This window comes from Malus sylvestris, chromosome 13 (genome assembly GCF_916048215.2).
Source record: "Malus sylvestris chromosome 13, drMalSylv7.2, whole genome shotgun sequence".
NCBI lineage: Eukaryota > Viridiplantae > Streptophyta > Magnoliopsida > Rosales > Rosaceae > Malus > Malus sylvestris.
This window is the reverse complement of record NC_062272.1, coordinates 19,045,288-19,065,279: the sequence shown is the minus strand read 5'-3', so window position 1 is coordinate 19,065,279 and position 19,992 is coordinate 19,045,288. Positions and strand designations below refer to the sequence as shown.

Below are 19,992 nucleotides of genomic sequence, written 5' to 3'. Positions count from 1 at the left end.
TCAAAGAAGGCTCGAGTTGTTCCCGCTGCCGATGCAAGAAACAAAAGCGTCATCACGGCAGGGGGCATCACTTCAGGCATCATAACTCGAAGCAAGGCAAAAACTCTTTCCGCCGCCTCTTTCGCCCCTTCATCAACTCCGCCGAAGGCACAAGAGCACCCGAGGTTCGAACCGGTGATCACCCTGGCCTCGCTCAGGGCGCCAAGAGAGGAAAGCCAGAGGAAGTACTCTGAATCCTTACTTTCCGATGCCGACTCAAGCAGCGGCATAGCTATGCAAGTCATGGTTACTGGAACAACTTCAATTGAGGAGCAGCTGGCTCAGATGAATGAAGCAATCGTAAAGCTCACAAGGACTGTGGAGGAAAAAGACCTGCAAATCGCAGCACTCGTTAACCAACTAGATGCAAAGCCCGATGAGAAAGTCAGGCAAGGGGATAATCCAGTAAAGAAGGAAAACGACGAGGATGAGGAACCTCCATTGGAGAACGTCGAAGAGACGCTGAAGCTAGACCAAGCGGCGACACTTATGGGGTCTCTCTCTATCCTGCAGCTGCAGGAGATGATCGCCAACACCATCAAGGCGTAGTATGAAGGAAGCTCACATGATTCCGTACTATACTCAAAGCCCTACTCCAAGAAGATTGACGATTTGAAGATGCCGAGAGGTTATCAACCACCAAAGTTTATGCAGTTCGATGGAAAAGGGAACCCGAAGCAACATATCGCCCACTTCATTGAAACCTGCAGCAATGCTGGAACAGAGGGAGACTACCTCGTCAAGCAGTTCGTGCGCTCGCTGAAAAGCAACGCCTTTGACTGGTACACCGACCTCGAGCCCGAGTCTATCAATAGTTGGGATCAGCTAGAAAAGGAATTCCTCAACCGCTTCTACAGTACGCGCCGCACCGTAAGCATGCTGGAGCTGACCAGTACGAAACAGTGGAAGGAGGAACCCGTCGTCGACTACATCAATAGATGGCGTTCATTAAGTCTGGATTGCAAAGATCGGCTCTCTAAAACCTCTGCCATTGAGATGTGTTTTCAAGGCATGCACTGGGGGTTACATTGCATTCTCTAAGGCATAAAACCAAGAACGTTTGAGGAGCTGGCAACGCGCTCCCACGATATGGAGCTGAGTATCGCCAATCACGGAAAGAATGAGTCGATCACCCACTTCAAGAAGGATAAGGTGTTCACCCAGAGTGTGGACAAGACCGGAAAAAAGCCTGCCAAGGAAACTTTTACTGTCAACACTACCCCCATCAAAACCCCATCCGCGCCTATCAAGACCACCTCTGCACCTATCAAGATTTCCTCCAAGACCAAGGCAAAGGAGACAAAAAGAAGTGAGCCTCCTCGCACCCAAGACAAGTATAAAAACACCTTGAGAGAGTTGGAGCAAAAGACGTACCCTTTTCCTGACTCAGACGTGGATGCAATGTTAGATGACTTGCTGGAAAAGAAGGTAATTGAGTTACCAGAGTGCAAGCGCCCTGAAGAAATGAATCGAACGAACGATCCTAGGTACTGCAAGTACCATCGTATCGTAAGCCATCATGTGGGCAAATGCTTCGTCCTCAAAGAACTCATTATGAAGCTAGCGCAACAAGGGAGAATCGAGCTAGACCTTGAGGACACAGCCGCAACGCATACTACTACAGTGGCGTTCGGATCCTTCGATCCCGTGCCTCTCCAAACGACACCCGACCATTCCTATCAATGTGCAAGCTACACAGCGCCTTCTACACAACCATCGCCGGGGGCAAACGAACAAGATGCGTATACCGATGATGATGAAGGATGGACAGTGGTGACCTACAAAAAAACAAGGAAACCAAAACCACAAGCCACAAGACCAAAGGTGGAACACGTGAGAAAACACCGTCGCCGCAACAGTAGGAAGCCTAAAAGAAACGTAAAAGTCGATAAGCCAACGTATGCTGGGGAACCTATGGAGCAGGAGCCACGCATTCCTGTCTCCTTGCACGAGTACTTCCCGAATGACTTCTTCCAACAGTGCACTATCGCTGCATGCCATATGGTCGAAGTAGAAACGGAAGAACCTTCAAAAGGAAAAGATATCACCACTGAGGGAGAAAAAACTCTCACGCTCGAAGAAGGTCTGCCAACACACTTTATCATCGAGGAAGCGCTACGATTACCAAAGAAGATGCGAATAGCATTAGCAGCAGCCTTGGAAAGTCCCAATGAACATGAAGTGCAAGAAAGCAAGAACGAAGGCTTGAAGCTTCGGCCACATGAATGTGCCACATGTTGTGCCATCGAGGACGCAATCCATTTCACCGACGAAGACTTGCTGCTAGGATCCAAGCCTCACAACCGTCCTCTCTTCGTCTCTGGGTATGTAAAGGGGCACAAAGTCAACCGCATGCTTGTGGATGGTGGATCAGCCATAAACATCATGCCAAAGTCAACAATGACTACAATCGGCATCAAGGCAGATGAGCTGTCCCTAAGTCGTCTACTAATCCAAGGTTTTAATCAAGGAGGACAAAAAGTGATGGGCATGATCCGAGTGGAGATGATTATTGGTGAACTCAAGTCGAGCACGATATTCCACGTGATTGATGCAAGAACTTCTTACGGCTTACTCTTAGGAAGGCCTTGGATCCATGCGAATGGAGTAGTACCGTCCACCCTTCACCAATGCTTAAAATTCTACCGAGAAGGAGTGAAGGTGATCTATGGCGACACCAAACCATTCACTGAAGCCGAATCACATTTCGCAGACGCCAAGTTCTACATGGATGAAGACATGGTGCCCGAAGCTCTTCCAAAAGAGATCAAATCCACGGGCAAAGCAACACCTAAAAAGCAGGAGCGACAAGCCATGCCCAAGAAGCAAGAAGAAGAAGTTATGCCGTCTTTAAGCAAGAACGATAACGAGCTGGCTAAACGTGCAACAACAAAGGGGAGTAGGACGCCCTCAAATGGACCAAACACACCCGTCTTCCGATACATCCCGATGTCGAGAAGAAAGAATGGTCAATCTCCGTTCGAAACTGGAGCAAACAAAGCCGATGCACAGCGGCATATGGACAATGTAAAGTTGCTCAGGACGAATGCAGTTTTGCCTCTAACACAGCTAGGCGGCACTAAGGTTGCAAGACTACCACAAGGCTTCATAAAAGCTCTACCAAGGGGGGTGGAACCAAGCTTTCTCCCAACCCAGAGGAACGAAGAAGGTTTTGATCCAAACGCCTATAAACTCATGTCGAAAGCTGGCTACGACTTCGCTTCTTCTTCGAATCATGGAAAGAAGGTTTCAAACACCGTTAACAATAAAGAACGTGACCTCACCGAGACTCAAAAGAAGTTGAAGAAGCATGGTTACGGAGTTGATAACAACAAAGCTGGACTTGGCTTCACACCAAATGCACCTGTGAAGATTTCAAGTAAAGCAAAAAATGCTAGCGCTCAACACATCAGCGTGAGTATTGAACAAGATCATGATGAGCCTAAATCCACCCCTTGGACGTCGGTCTTCAATAGGATGAATCGTTCAAGACCCAGAATGTCAGCACTTAATTGCATTGGTGGTAAAAAACGAACCTCCGTCTTCAAGAGACTTAACATGCCGACATCCCAAAGCTCTGTTTTTGAAAGGTTATCAAAACCCAAGAAGCAAAGCCACACGGCTAGCTCTCCTTCTCGTCGGTCAACTTTGGAAAGACTTGAAGACAACAGGAAGTTTTCTAGAAATAGGGAGACAACGTCAAAGGAAGAAAAGCTCGACAGGCTAGCAGAAAAGGGCAATATTCGAAGCTTAGTTCCTTCAAGGATGAAGCGCCAAGCAATCTTGGAGGTTGACACAAACGGACCACTAAAAGTAAGAAGGCGCACCATCATCCACACTGGACAATCTTCACGCCAACAAGCCCAAGAGGATGACATTGAAAAGGAGATCCAAGGCATCTTCCTCGGCACGATCCATAAAGACAAAGAAGATGAAATCCCTAAAGAAGACGTTGCTTCTGGCTCTTTCGACTCAAAATCGCCACCTCGATCGCTGGGGGCATGCTCCAAGTATAGCGAAGTTGAAGGAAGGACTCATGTCACTTCAAAGAAATTACACATGAAGCCTACGTCGCGTTCACAAATGCACCAGTCGAAAAGGAGGCAAGAAACTATTGGACGGAACTTAAATGTTGCCTTTAAAAAATCAGGGGAACTCCGCGCTTACATAGATTTTCGTAACCACAACACCCGAAAGGATGACACCGAAGAGGAATTCCAAGATGTCTTCCACATCACGATCCAAGAAGGCAAATAAGATGAGATCCCCGAAGAAGATGTCACTGCTGCGCCACCGCAACTTGAGGATGGGGGGCAATCCACGGTCGATGATCTCAAGGAGCTCAACTTAGGCACAAAAGAGGAGCAGATACCTATCTTCGTGAGTGCGCTGCTAAGTGCAGACGAGGTAGACGAGTATTACCAACTGTTATCAGAGTACAAAGACGTCTTTGCTTGGACTTACAAGGAAATGCCCGGCCTTGACCCTGTCATCGTTGTACATCATCTTGTAGTTAAGCCTGGAACGCGACCGATAAAGCAAACTCAAAGGCGCTATCGATCCGAGCTCATTCCACAAATCGAGGTAGAGATTGACAAGCTAATCGAAGTAGGCTTCATTCGAGAGGTGCAATACCCCAAGTGGATCTCCAACATCGTCATCGTCCTTAAGAAATCTGGACAAATACGTGTTTGTGTAGACTTCCGGGACCTCAATGACGCTTGCCCGAAAGATGACTTTCCCTTGCCGATCATCGAAATCATGGTGGACGCAACCATTGGCCATGAGGCACTGTCATTTATGGACGGCTCTTCTGGATACAATCAAATTCGTATGGCTCTCGAAAATGAGGAACTAATAGCATTCCGCACTCCAAAAGGTATATACTGCTACAAGGTGATGCCCTTTGGTCTAAAGAACGCTGGAGCCACATATCAGCGAGCAATGCAGAAAATCTTCAATGACATGTTACACAAAAACGTAGAATGTTATGTAGACGACGTGGTGGTCAAAACAAAGAAAAGATCAGATCACTTGAAGGATTTGCGAGTAGTGTTCGAAAGGCTGCGAAAATACAACCTTAAGATGAACCCGTTAAAGTGTGCATTTGGCGTCACCTCTGGAAAGTTTCTCGGCTTCGTTGTCAAGCACCGTGGCATTGAAGTGGACCAATCAAAGATCAAGGCCATTCAAAACATGCCCGAGCCAAGAAACCTGCACGAGCTAAAAAGTCTACAAGGACGACTAGCCTTCATCAGACGCTTCATCTCCAACCTTGCAGGGCATTGTCAACCGTTTAGTCGACTCATGAAAAAGGATGTCCCGTTCGTATGGGACAAAGCGTGCCACATCGCTTTTGAAAGCATAAAAAAATATTTATCGAGTCCACCTGTCCTGGGGGCGCCTGTGCCCGGGAAACCACTCATATTGTACATCGCCGCTCAGGAAAGTTCAGTGGGAGCACTCTTGGCACAGGAAAACGAATTCCAGAAAGAAGGAGCGCTTTACTACCTGAGTCGAAGACTCACCGGCGCTGAGTTGAACTACTCCCCAATAGAAAAAACTATGCCTTGCCTTGGTGTTTGCCATCCAGAAGCTCAGACATTACATGCATGCTTACACCATCCACTTGGTTGCTAAAGCTGACCCGGTTAAATACGTCATGTCCAAGCCAGTTTTGACAGGGCGACTAGCTAAATGGGCGTTGATTCTCAATCAATACGAGATCATTTACGTCCCAACTAAAGCCGTCAAAGGACAAGCATTAGCGGACTTCCTTGCCGATCATCCAATCCCAGCCGATTGGAAAATCTCAGACGACTTGCCTGACGAGGAGGTATTCTACATTGACATATTCCCGAGATGGACGATGTTCTTCGACGGATCCGCACGAGCAGACGGAGCGGGGGCAGGAGTAGTATTCATGTTGCCACAAAGTCAAATACTACCTTATTCATTCCAACTAAGCGAATTATGCTCCAACAACGTCGCTGAGTACCAAGCACTAATCATCGGGCTCCAAATGGCGATCAACATGGAAATCACAACCCTTGAGGTATATGGCGACTCCAAGCTCATAATTAGTCAACTCTTGACTGAATACGAGGTGAGGAAAGATGATCTCGTTCCGTACTTCCGACTGGCAACTCAGCTGCTACAAAAGTTCGAGGCCGTAACACTAGAACATGTGCCGAGAAAAGAAAATCAAATGGCAGACGCTCTCGCTAACCTGGCCTCGAGTATGACACTAGGAGAAGACGAAGCTGTAGATGTGCCAGTTTGCCAAAGATGGGTCATCCCCCTCGCCACCGAAATGCTACTAGATGATACAAATGTCATCTCGGTACTTCCAGTCGATGTTGAAGAATGGAGACAACCATTGATTGACTACTTAGAGTATGGAAAACTTCCAAATGATCCTAGACACCACTCTGAAATACGTCGACGAGCACCTCGTTTCCTCTACTACAAAGAAACACTCTACCGGCGCTCTTTCGAATGAGTACTTCTGAGATGCCTAGGTGAGGAAGAAGCCAATCAAGCCATGGAAGAAGCACACTCAGGCGCGTGCGGGGCGCATCAATCTGGACCAAAGCTACATTTCCAGCTCAAGAGAATGGGTTACTACTGGCCAAGTATGGTGAAGGATTGCCTGGAACATGCCAAAAGGTGCCAAGCCTGCCAATTCCACGCCAACTTCATACATCAACCACCTGAACCATTACACCCTACAGCTGCTTCATGGCCATTCGATGCATGGGGATTGGACGTCGTGGGACCAATTACTCCAAAGTCATATGCAGGAGAAGCTTACATCCTAGCTGCAACAGATTACTTCTCCAAGTGGGCTGAAGCCATACCCCTAAGGGAAGTAAAAAAGGAAACTGTTGTCCGTTTCATCAAAGAGCATATCATCCACAGATATGGTGTGCCTTGCTACATTATCACTGACAATGGAAAACAGTTCTCCAACCGACTTGTAGACGAGCTCTGTGAGAAATACAAGTTCAAGCAGCACAAGTCTTCCATGTATCATGCTCCGGCCAATGGTCTTGCAGAAGCATTCAACAAAACATTGTGCAACCTCTTAAAGAAAGTGATCGGCCGAACAAAGAGAGACTGGCACGAAAGAATAAGTGAAGCACTTTGGGCATATAGGACGACGCATAGGACTCCTACCCAAGCTACCCATTATTCTCTCGTATATGGCGTGGAAGCTGTTCTACCGCTAGAAAGTCAAATCCCCTCACTTAGGATGGCTATACAAGAAGGCTTGACTGATGAAGAGAATGCAAGGTTGCGCCTTCAAGAGTTGGAATCACTCGATGAAAGAAGGCTCGAAGCTCAACAACACTTGGAATGCTACCAAGCACGGCTATCCAAGGCATTCAACAAGAAGGTCCGCCTAAGGTCTTTCCAAATTGGAGATCTCGTCCTTGCATTACGAAGGCCTATCATCACGACTCACAAGACAAAAAGCAAGTTCACATCAAAGTGGGATGGACCGTACGTAATACAAGAGGTCTACACGAACGGCGCCTACTTAATCATGGCAGAAGACGGCTTGAAGATCGGTCCTATCAATGGCAGATTCTTGAAGCGATACTACCCCTAAAAGGCGACGACCAGACTCCTAGCCTGCATGAGCCTAAACTGCACACGGCACAAAGCTCCTGGCCCGCAAGAGCATAAACTGTGTACGGCAAAATCATCATCAAAATCACCATAAAAAATAATAATAAAAAAAAAAAAAAAAAAATTTCATCGCTCATTTGAACTACGTTGTGACTTGATCCCTCATCAACCGGGGGTACGTAGGCAACTTGAAACTTCAAAACGTCAAGTACAGTCACATCATCATAAAAAACACAAACACTTTGAAGAATAAAAAGCAAATTCAAAATATGAACACTTTATTTCTTTAAAGGAATGATTTGGTTACAAAGCCGTATTACAAAGGTGACACACTGGAACAAACTCCAAGCAGCAGCGGCAAATAGCCCATGGCAAGCAGCAAGGTCAATGCACACGGCAGCACACCACCGAGGGAAAACTGTGATCAAAAGGCACTACACAGCAAAACCCCGTTGCAATCTCTTGCACGAACCCTAGGCAGCAGAAAGCACACATATGCCCACGTCATACTCACTCCAAATCCCACGTCTCTGAAAGCTTCCAATCAGGACAAACCCTTTTATTGGGCTTGAATTTGTAAGGCAGTTGGTCAAGCTCCAAACAAGAAAATACTACATTTCCGAGGTCCAAGACCCAGGCCCAATCCTGGGTCAAGCCCAACATCCAGGCCTATTACAGCCATGCCAGAGGAAGCTTCTGAGGGTGGGTGTGCAGAGGGATTTGCATTCTCTCTGACATAGCAAGGAAGCTTGACCTCGACGACTCCAAGCACGTCATTCGACGAGTCACCGAGCTTCGCCGTCTCTACAACATCCAGTTCGACTCTTCCATAATCGGCATCAGTGAGGTTTGTAAAGCTGTGATTTGCATAAAAATCGCCACCACAAGATCTGGGTTTCTATTCAATCGGAGCAGGCCCATCGGTGCTCTTTCTTCACAGATTCCCGGAGCTCTGGTACTTATGGCGCCACCAACTTCTATCTTCACAACTCCGCTTGGGCTTCGACCTACAGATCCAGTGATGGCAAGCCTTCCTCTGCGACACCTCTTCCTTCTCAGCACCAACCTTTCTGCTGGTTCAGCTCCGGCGAGACCAAGTCTAAGCACTGATGGTTCGTCGACGAACAAGGAGGTGCAGCTTCTGAAGTCCCAAGGCTTGGGACAGATCAAGGTCTTCAATTCTGACCCGGTTATGCTCCGGGCCCTAGCTGGATCCGACATCAAAGTCACGGTTGGCCTTCTTCTTTGCTCCAGTTTTCAAATGCCGAAACTATTCTCTACCATTACCTCAACAGCTCTTCCACCAGGCGTCATCTCCTCTCGCCGCCAGATCTTCGATAGTTTCCTGGTTGAGATCCTCAGCTCCAAAAGTGTCCAAGGATTGAAGTCTTGGGCTTGGGTTCGGAGGTTTGTGTACTTCTGTTGCTCTACCACTGCCTTTGAATTTGATTTAACTGACGCTTTGTATCCCTCCCTCTGCCTCGCTGCTGGAACATGGAACTTGGATTGCACCCCTCTTCTCTTCTCCTCCTTCTTCGTGCAGTCCCAGAGCGTGGTCGACAAGTACACGGGAGCCAATGGGGGATGTTGGGGTCATGGATGAGAAAGACCTTGATCTGCTTTATTCCTTCAAAGAACAGCTGCATCAACATGTCTGAGTTCAACGGGCACAAAAAATGCAATGCAGTGAGGGTGATGAAACGACTAGATGGAACATCCAACTCCCATATATATATATATAAACAATATGTGCCCAGTGATGGTGCCAGGACAATCAACGTCTATATATGTATACATATGCATATGTACATGTCAAAATCGTGCTCGGTTTAAAATAAATACCTCACAGAGTAAAGGCTGCGTAAAGGAACTTACTGGATGACTGCTTTCTCTTCTCCCCGTCCAAAGCAACTCGCCCTTGCGGTTTTGTCCTGCACCAAATTTAGCAGGCAACAAACATGGAGGACGCAGTGCGGCGAGGAAGCAGTGCGTGCAATCAACAGTAGCGCATGATTACAGAACAAGGCAATCGGGATGCAAGATAGCAAGCAAATACAGTGGCTGTGCAATGGTTGTGCAGTGATGGCTCGATATATATGTATGTCGGGATATGTGTATACATATATATATATATATATACGTATGTAAAAGAACACAGAGAAGCAAAAAGAAGTGCGGTGACTATGCGAACAACAACCCGCATGCAGCATCCTCTGCAGTATGGTGACTGTGCAAATAGCAATCCGTATGCAGTGAAGAATGTAATAAGGTGATTGTGCAAGTGAAAAGACGGTCCGCATGCTAGAAGAACGCAGTGCAGTGAGGAAGGCCACCAAGAAACCCAATCGTACTATCGTCAAGCCACTCACAAGTGCGTATTACTATTAGCAAGTCAATAATGGAAAAAGAAATGGGTGCACTAGTCACTATCTAAAAGGAAGTGGGTGCATAGGGAAGTAATACATCTTAGTTAGATATACGTTTTATTTGCGTTTCAACACAACATACTGAATAAAATAAGGCACGTCCATTAATATATCCGAGAAATTACAAAAAAACAAAAAAACAAAAAAAACAAAAAAACAAAAAAAACAAAAAAAAAAAAAACAAAAAAAACAAAAAAACAAAAAAAAACAAAAAGCCTTCACGAATGTCACTTGTGTGAAGCCTCAGTACTTGGAGCCTTGGTACTCGGTGGAACCCTAAAGGAGGGAGGCACTGAAGATAGCTTATTCGGAGCCTCAATACTTGGTTGAACTCCAGATGACGAAGGCAAAAAGTGCCTCTGGAATACATCCACAAACTTCCGATGGTCACGTTGAATTCGACCTTCGGAGTCCATCAGCTGATCAAGCTTCCTCTTCATGCTCGTCAAATAACTATTTGCAAGCAAATACAACTCTCTATTCTCACGCCTGAGCTGTTTAATCTCTTGACTAAGAGCTGCCACCTCGATTGTCAATGATTCGACCTGGCGAGTCCGAGCAAGTAAGCGTTGGCCCATGTTGGAAACAGAGTTCGCACACTGGACACTGAGAGCCTGGGACTCTTGAACAACTAACTCATCGGACCGTCGTGAAAGTATCCTATTATCTTTAGGAGTGATGAGGTTTCTAGCTACAACCGTAGCCGTGGTTGCATCCCTCATCACAGAGTCTTCAACTGTAAGAGGGCCATTAGAAGAAAAAAAAGACGGGCGCCACACATTACCCTGACGCGGTGCGCCTGTGTCACTGCTGAGACTCAAATCTAAGCAAATGTTAAAAGGGGAAGCCATTTTCAAAAATACTAAAAGAAAAGGGTTGGAGGAAGTAAAATCTCAGAGCAGCAGAGATAATTTTTCACGGGCAGGCAATCTTCAAATTGTGCATGTTGAATACAATTGACACCTCTTTAAAAGGAGAGGTAGCACAACCATTCGTTCATAAATCGAAGAGCCACCACTCTCCGAATTTCAAAACCCGGATTTTCCTGCGTAAAGTCCGTCGACACTTTTCAGACACAATCTCAGCTTTCGGCTATCACGTGCAACTTTGTCAGAGATCACTGACAAAGTTGAAAACGTGTGAAGTCCATTACGCCAACTACCGCACTTCTGCCGACAAGCGTGGGTGACAACGCCACGCTCACCCTACCACTTGATGTTGAGAGCTCACCATATAATTCGACCCCATCCTATACCAAAACTCAGTTTTTCTTCCTCCCTGAAAACACATCCAGCCTGACCCCTCTTCCTTGCCGAAGGCATCTGCAACCAAAACTCAGTTTTCTTCCTTCCTGAAAACACATCCAGCCTGACCCCTCTTCCTTGCCGAAGGCATTTTCAACCAAACCTCAGTTTTTCTTCCTCCCTGAAAACACATCCAGCCTGACCTTTCTTCTTCGCCGAAGGCATCTGCAACCAAAACTCGGTTTTCTTCCTCCCTGGAAGCGCCTCTTCGACCAAGCCACACTAGAGCAAAGGTATCTCATATCACTAGGGTTGAGAGCAAGAGTATCTCATAGCATGCTTTCTCCCTATCATTTTCTTTGTCCTCCCTCTTCACTGCGAAGACAAGGATAAAGAAAGCAATATGTCGGAACCTCCACTCAAGCTCCTGGTAAGGAACCGACTGCTTGGAACCTTCCCTGATTGCTCACCTAGCCGTGCTCTCAAATACTCATCTTCAACATCTTCTGCTTCCTGTTCGTCTCTACATCTGCCTGGAAAACAGATGATGCAGGTGAAGATGATGCATCAAAGCATGTGGAGACAGGCGCAACATATGCATGTGCTGGTCGTCCGCTACTTCTTCAAAAGCAAAAGTATCTCATATCATTAGGGTCGAAAGCAAAGGTATCTCATATCATGCTTTCCCCCCATCATTTCCCATGCCCTTGCTCTTGCCTGCAGAACAAGGAGAAGGGAAGCAATCAGTCGGAACCTGAAATTAAACGTCTGATCAAGAACTGATTGCCTGCAACCTTTGCCTGGTTACCTACCTGGCGTTGCTCTCGAGTGCTCATCTTCAACTGCTGATATGTCTCGAATTCCCTCAGCAAACGCTTCAGGAGTGTGGATCTGTTGACATCGGCGCTTTGCACTGAAGCTGCCAAGCATGAGTGAGTCGCTGAGAGGTGGTGCTCCGAAGAACCATTTAAAGGTAAAAGGTTGCATACCGCTTCAGCTATGCAAAAGAAACAAGCAGAGAAGAATGCAACACAACGAGCTGAAACGAATCATGAAGCACGAAGCCTTCCCTGCATGACCACATAATCCAGACAGAGGAGTTCAAGTAAAGATCCAAGCTGGACACCGTTGCTCTAACCAAAAGGCTCGAGAAGCTTTAACAACCTTTCGCTGGCACCGTCACCAAAGAGTAAAGCCTCGATAATCCTTAAAGATCAAGTCACCAACTGGAAGAAGAGCCCATCGATCTTGAAGATCATGCAGTTGACCAAACTGCTCAGGGTTCATATGAAAATGCTGTGAACTTCCTTGATCTTTCAAAGCATGCATGTCCTGAAACTGCTCGTGGTCATGTTTAAGTTCGAAATCAAGCCTCAACGACCCTGACTCAAGATCAAGTGTCCACCACCCTTGAGTCAAATCCAGTTCAAGATTAAGTCTGTGGAAAGTCCTTTGGAGGAAACCAGAAAACTCCTCCAGCCTAGTTCAAGATCAAAGCTGTGGAAAATCAACAAGCACAACAAAATACGTGCTAATTCATCCATTATCAAAGCCAAGGATCGTCTACTACACGAAGCTCCTTGTGGTCCAATTTCATCCAAGATCAAGCCTCAACGGCCCTTGAAGAAATTCCAAACAAAATTCAAGAACAAGCCTTAACGGCACTTGAAGAAACTCCCAGACCAGTTCAAGATCAAGCCTCAACGGCCCTTGGATCGACAATTGCATTAAGGGACTTCAAAACGCATCTTCTACATGTAACAAGCACATGTATACAACGCGCCTTGAAGTGGGGGCATTTGTAGACATTGAAATTTCGGTGGCATATATGTTAGCCATCGCATTAAAATTACATTTGTAAACATTGAAATTTTAGTGAAATAAATGTTGACCATTGCATTAAAACTACAACCTTCATTCACTTCACCTACAACATACACCCAAATTCACCTACAACAATCCATCCAAATTCACCTACAACCTCCACCCAAATTCACCTACAACATACATCCAAATTCACCTACAACAATCCATCCAAATTCACCTACAACCTCCACCCAAATTCACCTACAACCTCCACCCAAATTCACCTACAACATCCACCAAAACAAATGGATGGTGGTGATTCATTCTCAAAGCCTATAAATAGGCCTCTCCATCAAAGGATCAAGGGGAGGATTTTTACATACACTTTCTCTACTCCCAAATTGGAAGAGAAGTCACACCACACCAAAGCCTTGAAGCCTCGAAACTTTGAAGCTCTCAAGCAAATCCCGAAGGATCAAGAAAGCCCTCTTTGTTCTTCGTGAAATCCTCCTTCAAGATCAAGCCCCAACGCCCCTTGAAGAACTTCCACCCATTCAAGATCAAGCCCCGACGGCGTTCATCATTCATCAACTGTTCGTCCAAGATTAAGCCTCGACGGCCCTTGGATCAACAACACTACATCTACACGTTTCAAAGATAGAATCAGAGGATAAATTTGTAGAAGAGATTGTAACCCCTAAATCATTAATACAAATATTATTTTGTACACGTGTTCTTGTCTCATTCATTGCAGGAATTCCGTGTTTACACTATAATCTCGTAATTAACGATGCTTTTTTATTTTTGTTTCAATGATTCATGAAATCGTAGTTCCTTGGATTGAGCTAATGCCCCATTTTAATCACCTAATAATATCATTAGTGATTCAATAGTACGAACATTGACAAGTCCAGTGATGAACTTCATTATCCAAAACAACTTTTCGATTAGCATTGAAGCAGAATCATATTTTGTTTCTCAGATGGAGAGCGTTATGCACTTATGCATATTGCTTCTCCAACTCATAGCTCCTTCATTCAAAATGAAGACACATCCTTGTGTGGACCTACATTTTGTAGATTTCATATGGTCTGAATTAGTGTAGTCTTTCACAAACAATATTCCCTTAGCATTTTTGTCCATACACCAACATCAATGTCTCAGTACCGATTCAATAGTAATTCATGCTTAGTTTACTAATTTTTGTTTTTGTATATTAGTGATTATGTAGTATATAGTGCTTATGTTTTTTTTACTCAACTCAAGATGAGAGCATAAATCACCACGCCTTTTAGTGGTGGGAAGTGTATTCTCTCAAACGTGGACAAGATATACATAATTAATGCTTTATTCTTATCTTTTTGTTTTAGTTTTCTTCACTTGCCTAAGTTGCACTGATTCTCCCTTCAGTTCACTTAGAATTCTATCACCCCTGTCCTTTATTTGGCTAAATGAGTCAAAATTTCTTCCAATTCTCATTTTTCAAATGAGAAGATGTAAACACACATGGATAGGAAAACCAACTAGGTTAACAACTGGACTAAAGTGAAAATATAACGAAACTATAAGGACGACAGTCTAACAAAAAACTACAGGAACAAGTGAAATTTCAGGTAACTATAAAGTCTATTAGTGCAATTTGGTCTTCTTTATTTTATTGTGAAGATTGCTATAACAAGAATTTATTCATGAAGGATTGACAATGTGTGTTCTGTTCGAAGAAAAAAAAAAAATTTCTCCAAAATTTTGTCCGTTAAAAAAGAAGAAGCTCATTAGTGTAAGGCTCTTCGGTATTTTTTTGTTTCCACAAAAAACAGCTTCACTTCTAAATTAAGCAATAAAAAAATGTTTGGTAAAAATAAAATATTCACCTTATTTTAAAAGCAACGGTCTTTAGACAACAACTTTTAAAAGTAACATGTAAGTTGCATTTATAAAAACGGAGTTGAGCATTTGATGAATATTTTCAATTCTTGTAATACCCTATAAGTTTTTAAAATGACATTGTTTAATCTTCTACACACATTTCATCCCTTGGAAAACAAAATGACAGTCACTACCTACCTTACAAACACTAACCTTACACCACCACCGCCATTACCGCCACCATTGTTGTTATCACCTCCACCACCATTGGCGTTGCCACCACAATCGTAACCGCCACCACCACCACCATTGCCATCACTATCGTTACACTACCGCCCCTGCCATCGTTGTTGCCACCACCACCACCTAACCACAACCGCCACCACAACCACCACAACCACAACCACAGGCGCCACTACCATTTCTACCACGACCCCTACTACTATTGTTATCTTTACACCAAAACCACCACATTCCACTATTGGCTCCACCACCATACCTCCACCTTTGTCGCTACCATCACCACTACTGCACCATCACCATTGCCCTCATCACTGTTGTCATTGCAGATTGACCACAACTCCCACAACGTCTATTTTTGTCATTATATACAATTACACTTTACATTATAATTTACCAAATGTTTTACACTCACTACTAGACAGCAGCTCATTTACCACAACAAATTTACCATGGGCTTTATGCACTTGTTATAAAAAGTTAACATTTATCGCAGGCTTAGTTAGCACGTTATGGAAAATAATATTTTACAACAGACAAGTAGTGCCCTGTTATAATAAAACAATGGGTCACTTTAGTTCCGATCCCTAATCAACCTAATTGTTAGACTGAAACCTTGTTTGTTTAAATATTTTGATCGAGGTCCTTAGCCTCATTTAAGAGATTTAACCTATGCATTTGTGCATTTAATGTCTCACAAATTATGAAATTTAAACAAATTCAAATAATATTTTTAAAATATAATAAATACTTAAAAATCAATTTTAGAGTAATATTGTTCTTTACAAAAATTATAGCAAAAAAAATGATGTGCCCATAATTATTAACATATTATAAAAAAATAACTAATGATGTATTTTAAAACATAAAATAAATGCATATAATTAGCATGGGTACATTTAGCCAAATTAAAAATGGTTACAAATACTAATAAAATTTTAAAAATATGGGCATAAAAAGGAATTAATATATGAGTACAAATTAAAACTGAAAAGAAAATTGGTACAAACTAAAAAAAAATATATGATAAAAAATTTAGCCATAAATATAAATATACAAAATGTAACATTCCTAACACTAAATAAATATATTTAGAAATAAAAATATTTTATTATTGAAATCTAAAAGGAATAAGGTTTTGATCAATGAAGTAAGAAAAATAAGGATGAAAACCTAATTTTTCCAAAAACAATTTAATACCACATACTTAATCTAACACGTTGTAAAAATATTAAACCACCATGGATCTTGGTCGTGGAAATATTGTTTTTAATCACATTTAATGTTTGTGGTAAAAAAAATGGTGGAATTACACGCATTATTTTAAAAAATTTAGGAGGGATTGAAAAATTTCCCAAAATTTCAAATCTTTGAAATTTCACCGTACTCCTGCAATTCTCAAAATTTAAGTGAAATACTTCATTTCCTATTACTTTACCTCTCTCAAACTTTTCTCTCATTTTTTATCTTCTCTCCACTCATCGCCTCTCTCCATCCATGACTCCTCACCTCACCACTACCACCAATTTCTTCCCCTCCTGATGTCGCCCACTCAAAAACCTCCCACTTTCCTCCTGCAACAACATTAGCAACCCAACAAATCAACCCTAACACAACCTCCATGCTCTCTCCTCCTCAGCCTCACTGCAATAGTGGCGACCATCCCTTCCACTCCACCGTGTCGCTCTGAAAATTAAGGCGGTTCAATTGGAACGAACAGATTTGTAGTGGGAGCAAATGCAATGATGGTGCTACATTCTCTTCGCTGAGGTCGTCCACCTATGGTTCGACAGGACCAGGTCCTACATTTTCTCAATTTCTCTATTTTTTAAAATTAATTTTTAAAATTATGAATAATCGTAGCGATAATTTGAAGTTGTTGTTAGTGATTCTTAATTCTCAAGTTGATAGTATTTCGATTTCTAATCTGATATGTTTTCCTTTCATTCAAGTTCTTCTTGTATGGTTAGGAATCTCACTTTCTCTCTATTGAGTGTTATATACCAAATTGTTAAGCATATGTTTTCTTAGAAGCAATCATTTGATCAACTTATTTGTCATTATGTATTTAGGTGAATTATTCAACCAAGAGGAAGGGGTAGTGGTAGCGGCGGTTATCAAATTATGAATCTTTGTAATACGATTCAAGGAAAAGTGAAGTATTTTAAGTGACAATTGTTTGTAAATGGAGTATTTCGTACTTGATAGATAGTTTCATATTTCTTAGGATAGCTCATTGATTTTAATTGTGATTTTTTTTATGTAATTATTATATTGTAGTAAATGTGCAATCTTGAATATAAATATTATATTATATTGATTAAATAAAAATAAATATCTTTCTATTTATTTTTTTAGTTTTGAAAATTCTTTTATAACGGACTTTGGTCGTGGTCATTTTATAATCCACAACAGCCATAGTGCATATGGTGTTAGATCCCAATCTACCATGGGCACAATTCGTGGTTGTATCACACCAGAACCTCATCTATCATTTAGTGCTCAAAAGACCTTCTAAGGACACTCACTATTTCGTTCTTTGAGTAATTTTAATGTACTCATCTATCGACTGAGTCTTACAACTATTATTTTACATGAAAAACAAGACTCAAACAACCCACCCAAAAACACAAAAATGAAAGAAAAAACTCACTCTTTTTCCAACTTTTTACCCATTGCTCTTTCATAGAGTGGGTTTTATAGTACTAGTCTCCACTGCATACAAGGGCATTGCATATGTTCCTGGGAAGATCTTCTGCACTCTCTTGCTGAAAGAAGTTTCGAATTTGTGTTTTTGTATTGAAAGAAATTAGAGGACTTAAAACAGTTAAACAGGCACGCTACGTCTTTCCGAACAAAGGGAGGTGCTTTCTTCAGAAATCTCCCATCGCAATACCTTACACCATTGCACCAAGAAACGACTGGAGGTAAAGAAAAATGCATATCATAACAATGGAAGACAAGTTTCATGTATAAAGTGAGAGTTAATAAAGCGCATATAATGTCACAATCCATTAAATATGCAGCCTACAACATAACTAGGAAGAAGGAAAATTAAAGAGCATAAACTGAGGTACCCTCTAAACTCTTGGGTGCGGACTCTTAACTAGAGACCAAGTTTGGATACTTCGGAGAACATTTTTTAACCAATAAAATCCAACAAGAGAAGGTTTAACTCAGAAAAAAAAATTTGATTGGAGCTCTCATTAGCTTTTTTAAAAACTGTTGAATTAAGGCATGGGACTCCTAAAATATATGGCTTGTTTATCCCATGTTTTCTGTTGGATTCAAGTAATCCAAGTCTTTTATTAGAGTCGCTTTCAAAGTCTTCCTAGATGTTTCTCTACACCTATAACTTCTGTCTTCTGTATATATAGAAAACTCCACAACTAACCAACTCAGATGCATTGTTCATATATTATTTTGCAGTGCTTTTCTAGGCTCAAATCAGCATGGACGATAGTTGGAAATTTTTCTACATAATTCTCTACTTTTTCATCTGTTTCCAACAAATACAAAAATATAAAATGTTACAATGGTTATATATTACGAAGTAGAGCTTCGTACATGGGGTGAGATGAATGGTACCTTGACTTTCAATGGAGTACCGGCTGACCTGCAGCTCTACTCCCAAAGCTAACTTGGCTTCTTATCATATCTGGAAAGAGCGCTTGAGAGACTCATCGACACTCGTCATTGCCCCAGCATTGTCAAACTCACCACAGTAATTTGGTGCCGAAAATATTGTCAAGAGTTTCGTGTCCAAAAAGAACTCATATCCATCTTTGACAACCTGCAAATATAAATAATATCTGATAAGTGGAAGGAGTTCTTGGTTATATGGTAGTGGAAAATTATGAAATGAAAAGATATTTCAGACATGTTGAGCTCGACAAATCAAATCTAGATCGTGCTTCTGAAGAAACTCTGTTACCCTATCAGCACCGAAGGTAAAGGAAATTCCCCTATCATTTGGTCCCCAACCTTCAATGTCTTTGCTAGGATCGGACCACATGAGATCACATAGCAAACCACTATCTGGGACATCAGTAGGTCGCTTTAAAGTGTTGATCTGATTTAAATTGTTTAACTCGGGTGATAGTCCACCATGCATGCAGAGTATTTTGTCTTCAAGGAGAGCTGCCACGGGAAGGCAGTTGAAACAATCTGTAAACTCTTTCCAAAGTCTGACATTGAATCTTTGTTTACACTCATCATAAAAGCCATATATTCTGTTTATTGAAGCACATTCATGGTTACCCCTCAGAAGGAAAAAATGCTGAGGATACTTTATTTTATATGCAAGGAGAAGGCATATTGTTTCTAGCCTTTGCTTCCCATGATCTACATAATCCCCTAAAAACAGATAGTTGGAGTGAGAGGGCCATCCACCATACTCAAAAAGACTCAGAAGATCTGAATACTGGCCTTGAATACCACCTGCGCGACGTAAAGAAACTCATATGAGGATATCAGATTAGTTTTCTCCTTTTTAAAGGGAAAAATGTAAACATATAAATAAATGAATAGATTATGACGAAAACTATCAAGAATTCATCCCTTTCAATGCATACTCTTTGCTACATCTCAGAAATATAACAATTATATGCTACAAGATTTCAAAAACTACACAGTGTGGATACAGGCATGGAATTTCAGAAGCTCAGCGCGGATACATATAACATCGACCTAGAGCTCTGCTTTTAGAGAGACGAATATCTCTAGACTACCAACTA

At 42.5% G+C, this 19,992-nt stretch overlaps 1 pseudogene; it reads right to left on the bottom strand.

Annotated features, from left to right (window-relative positions):
* Window positions 1–16,618: 16,618 nt before the first annotated feature.
* Window positions 16,619–19,992, bottom strand: part of LOC126595320 (serine/threonine-protein phosphatase PP1-like) — a 3,626-nt pseudogene continuing 252 nt past the window's right edge.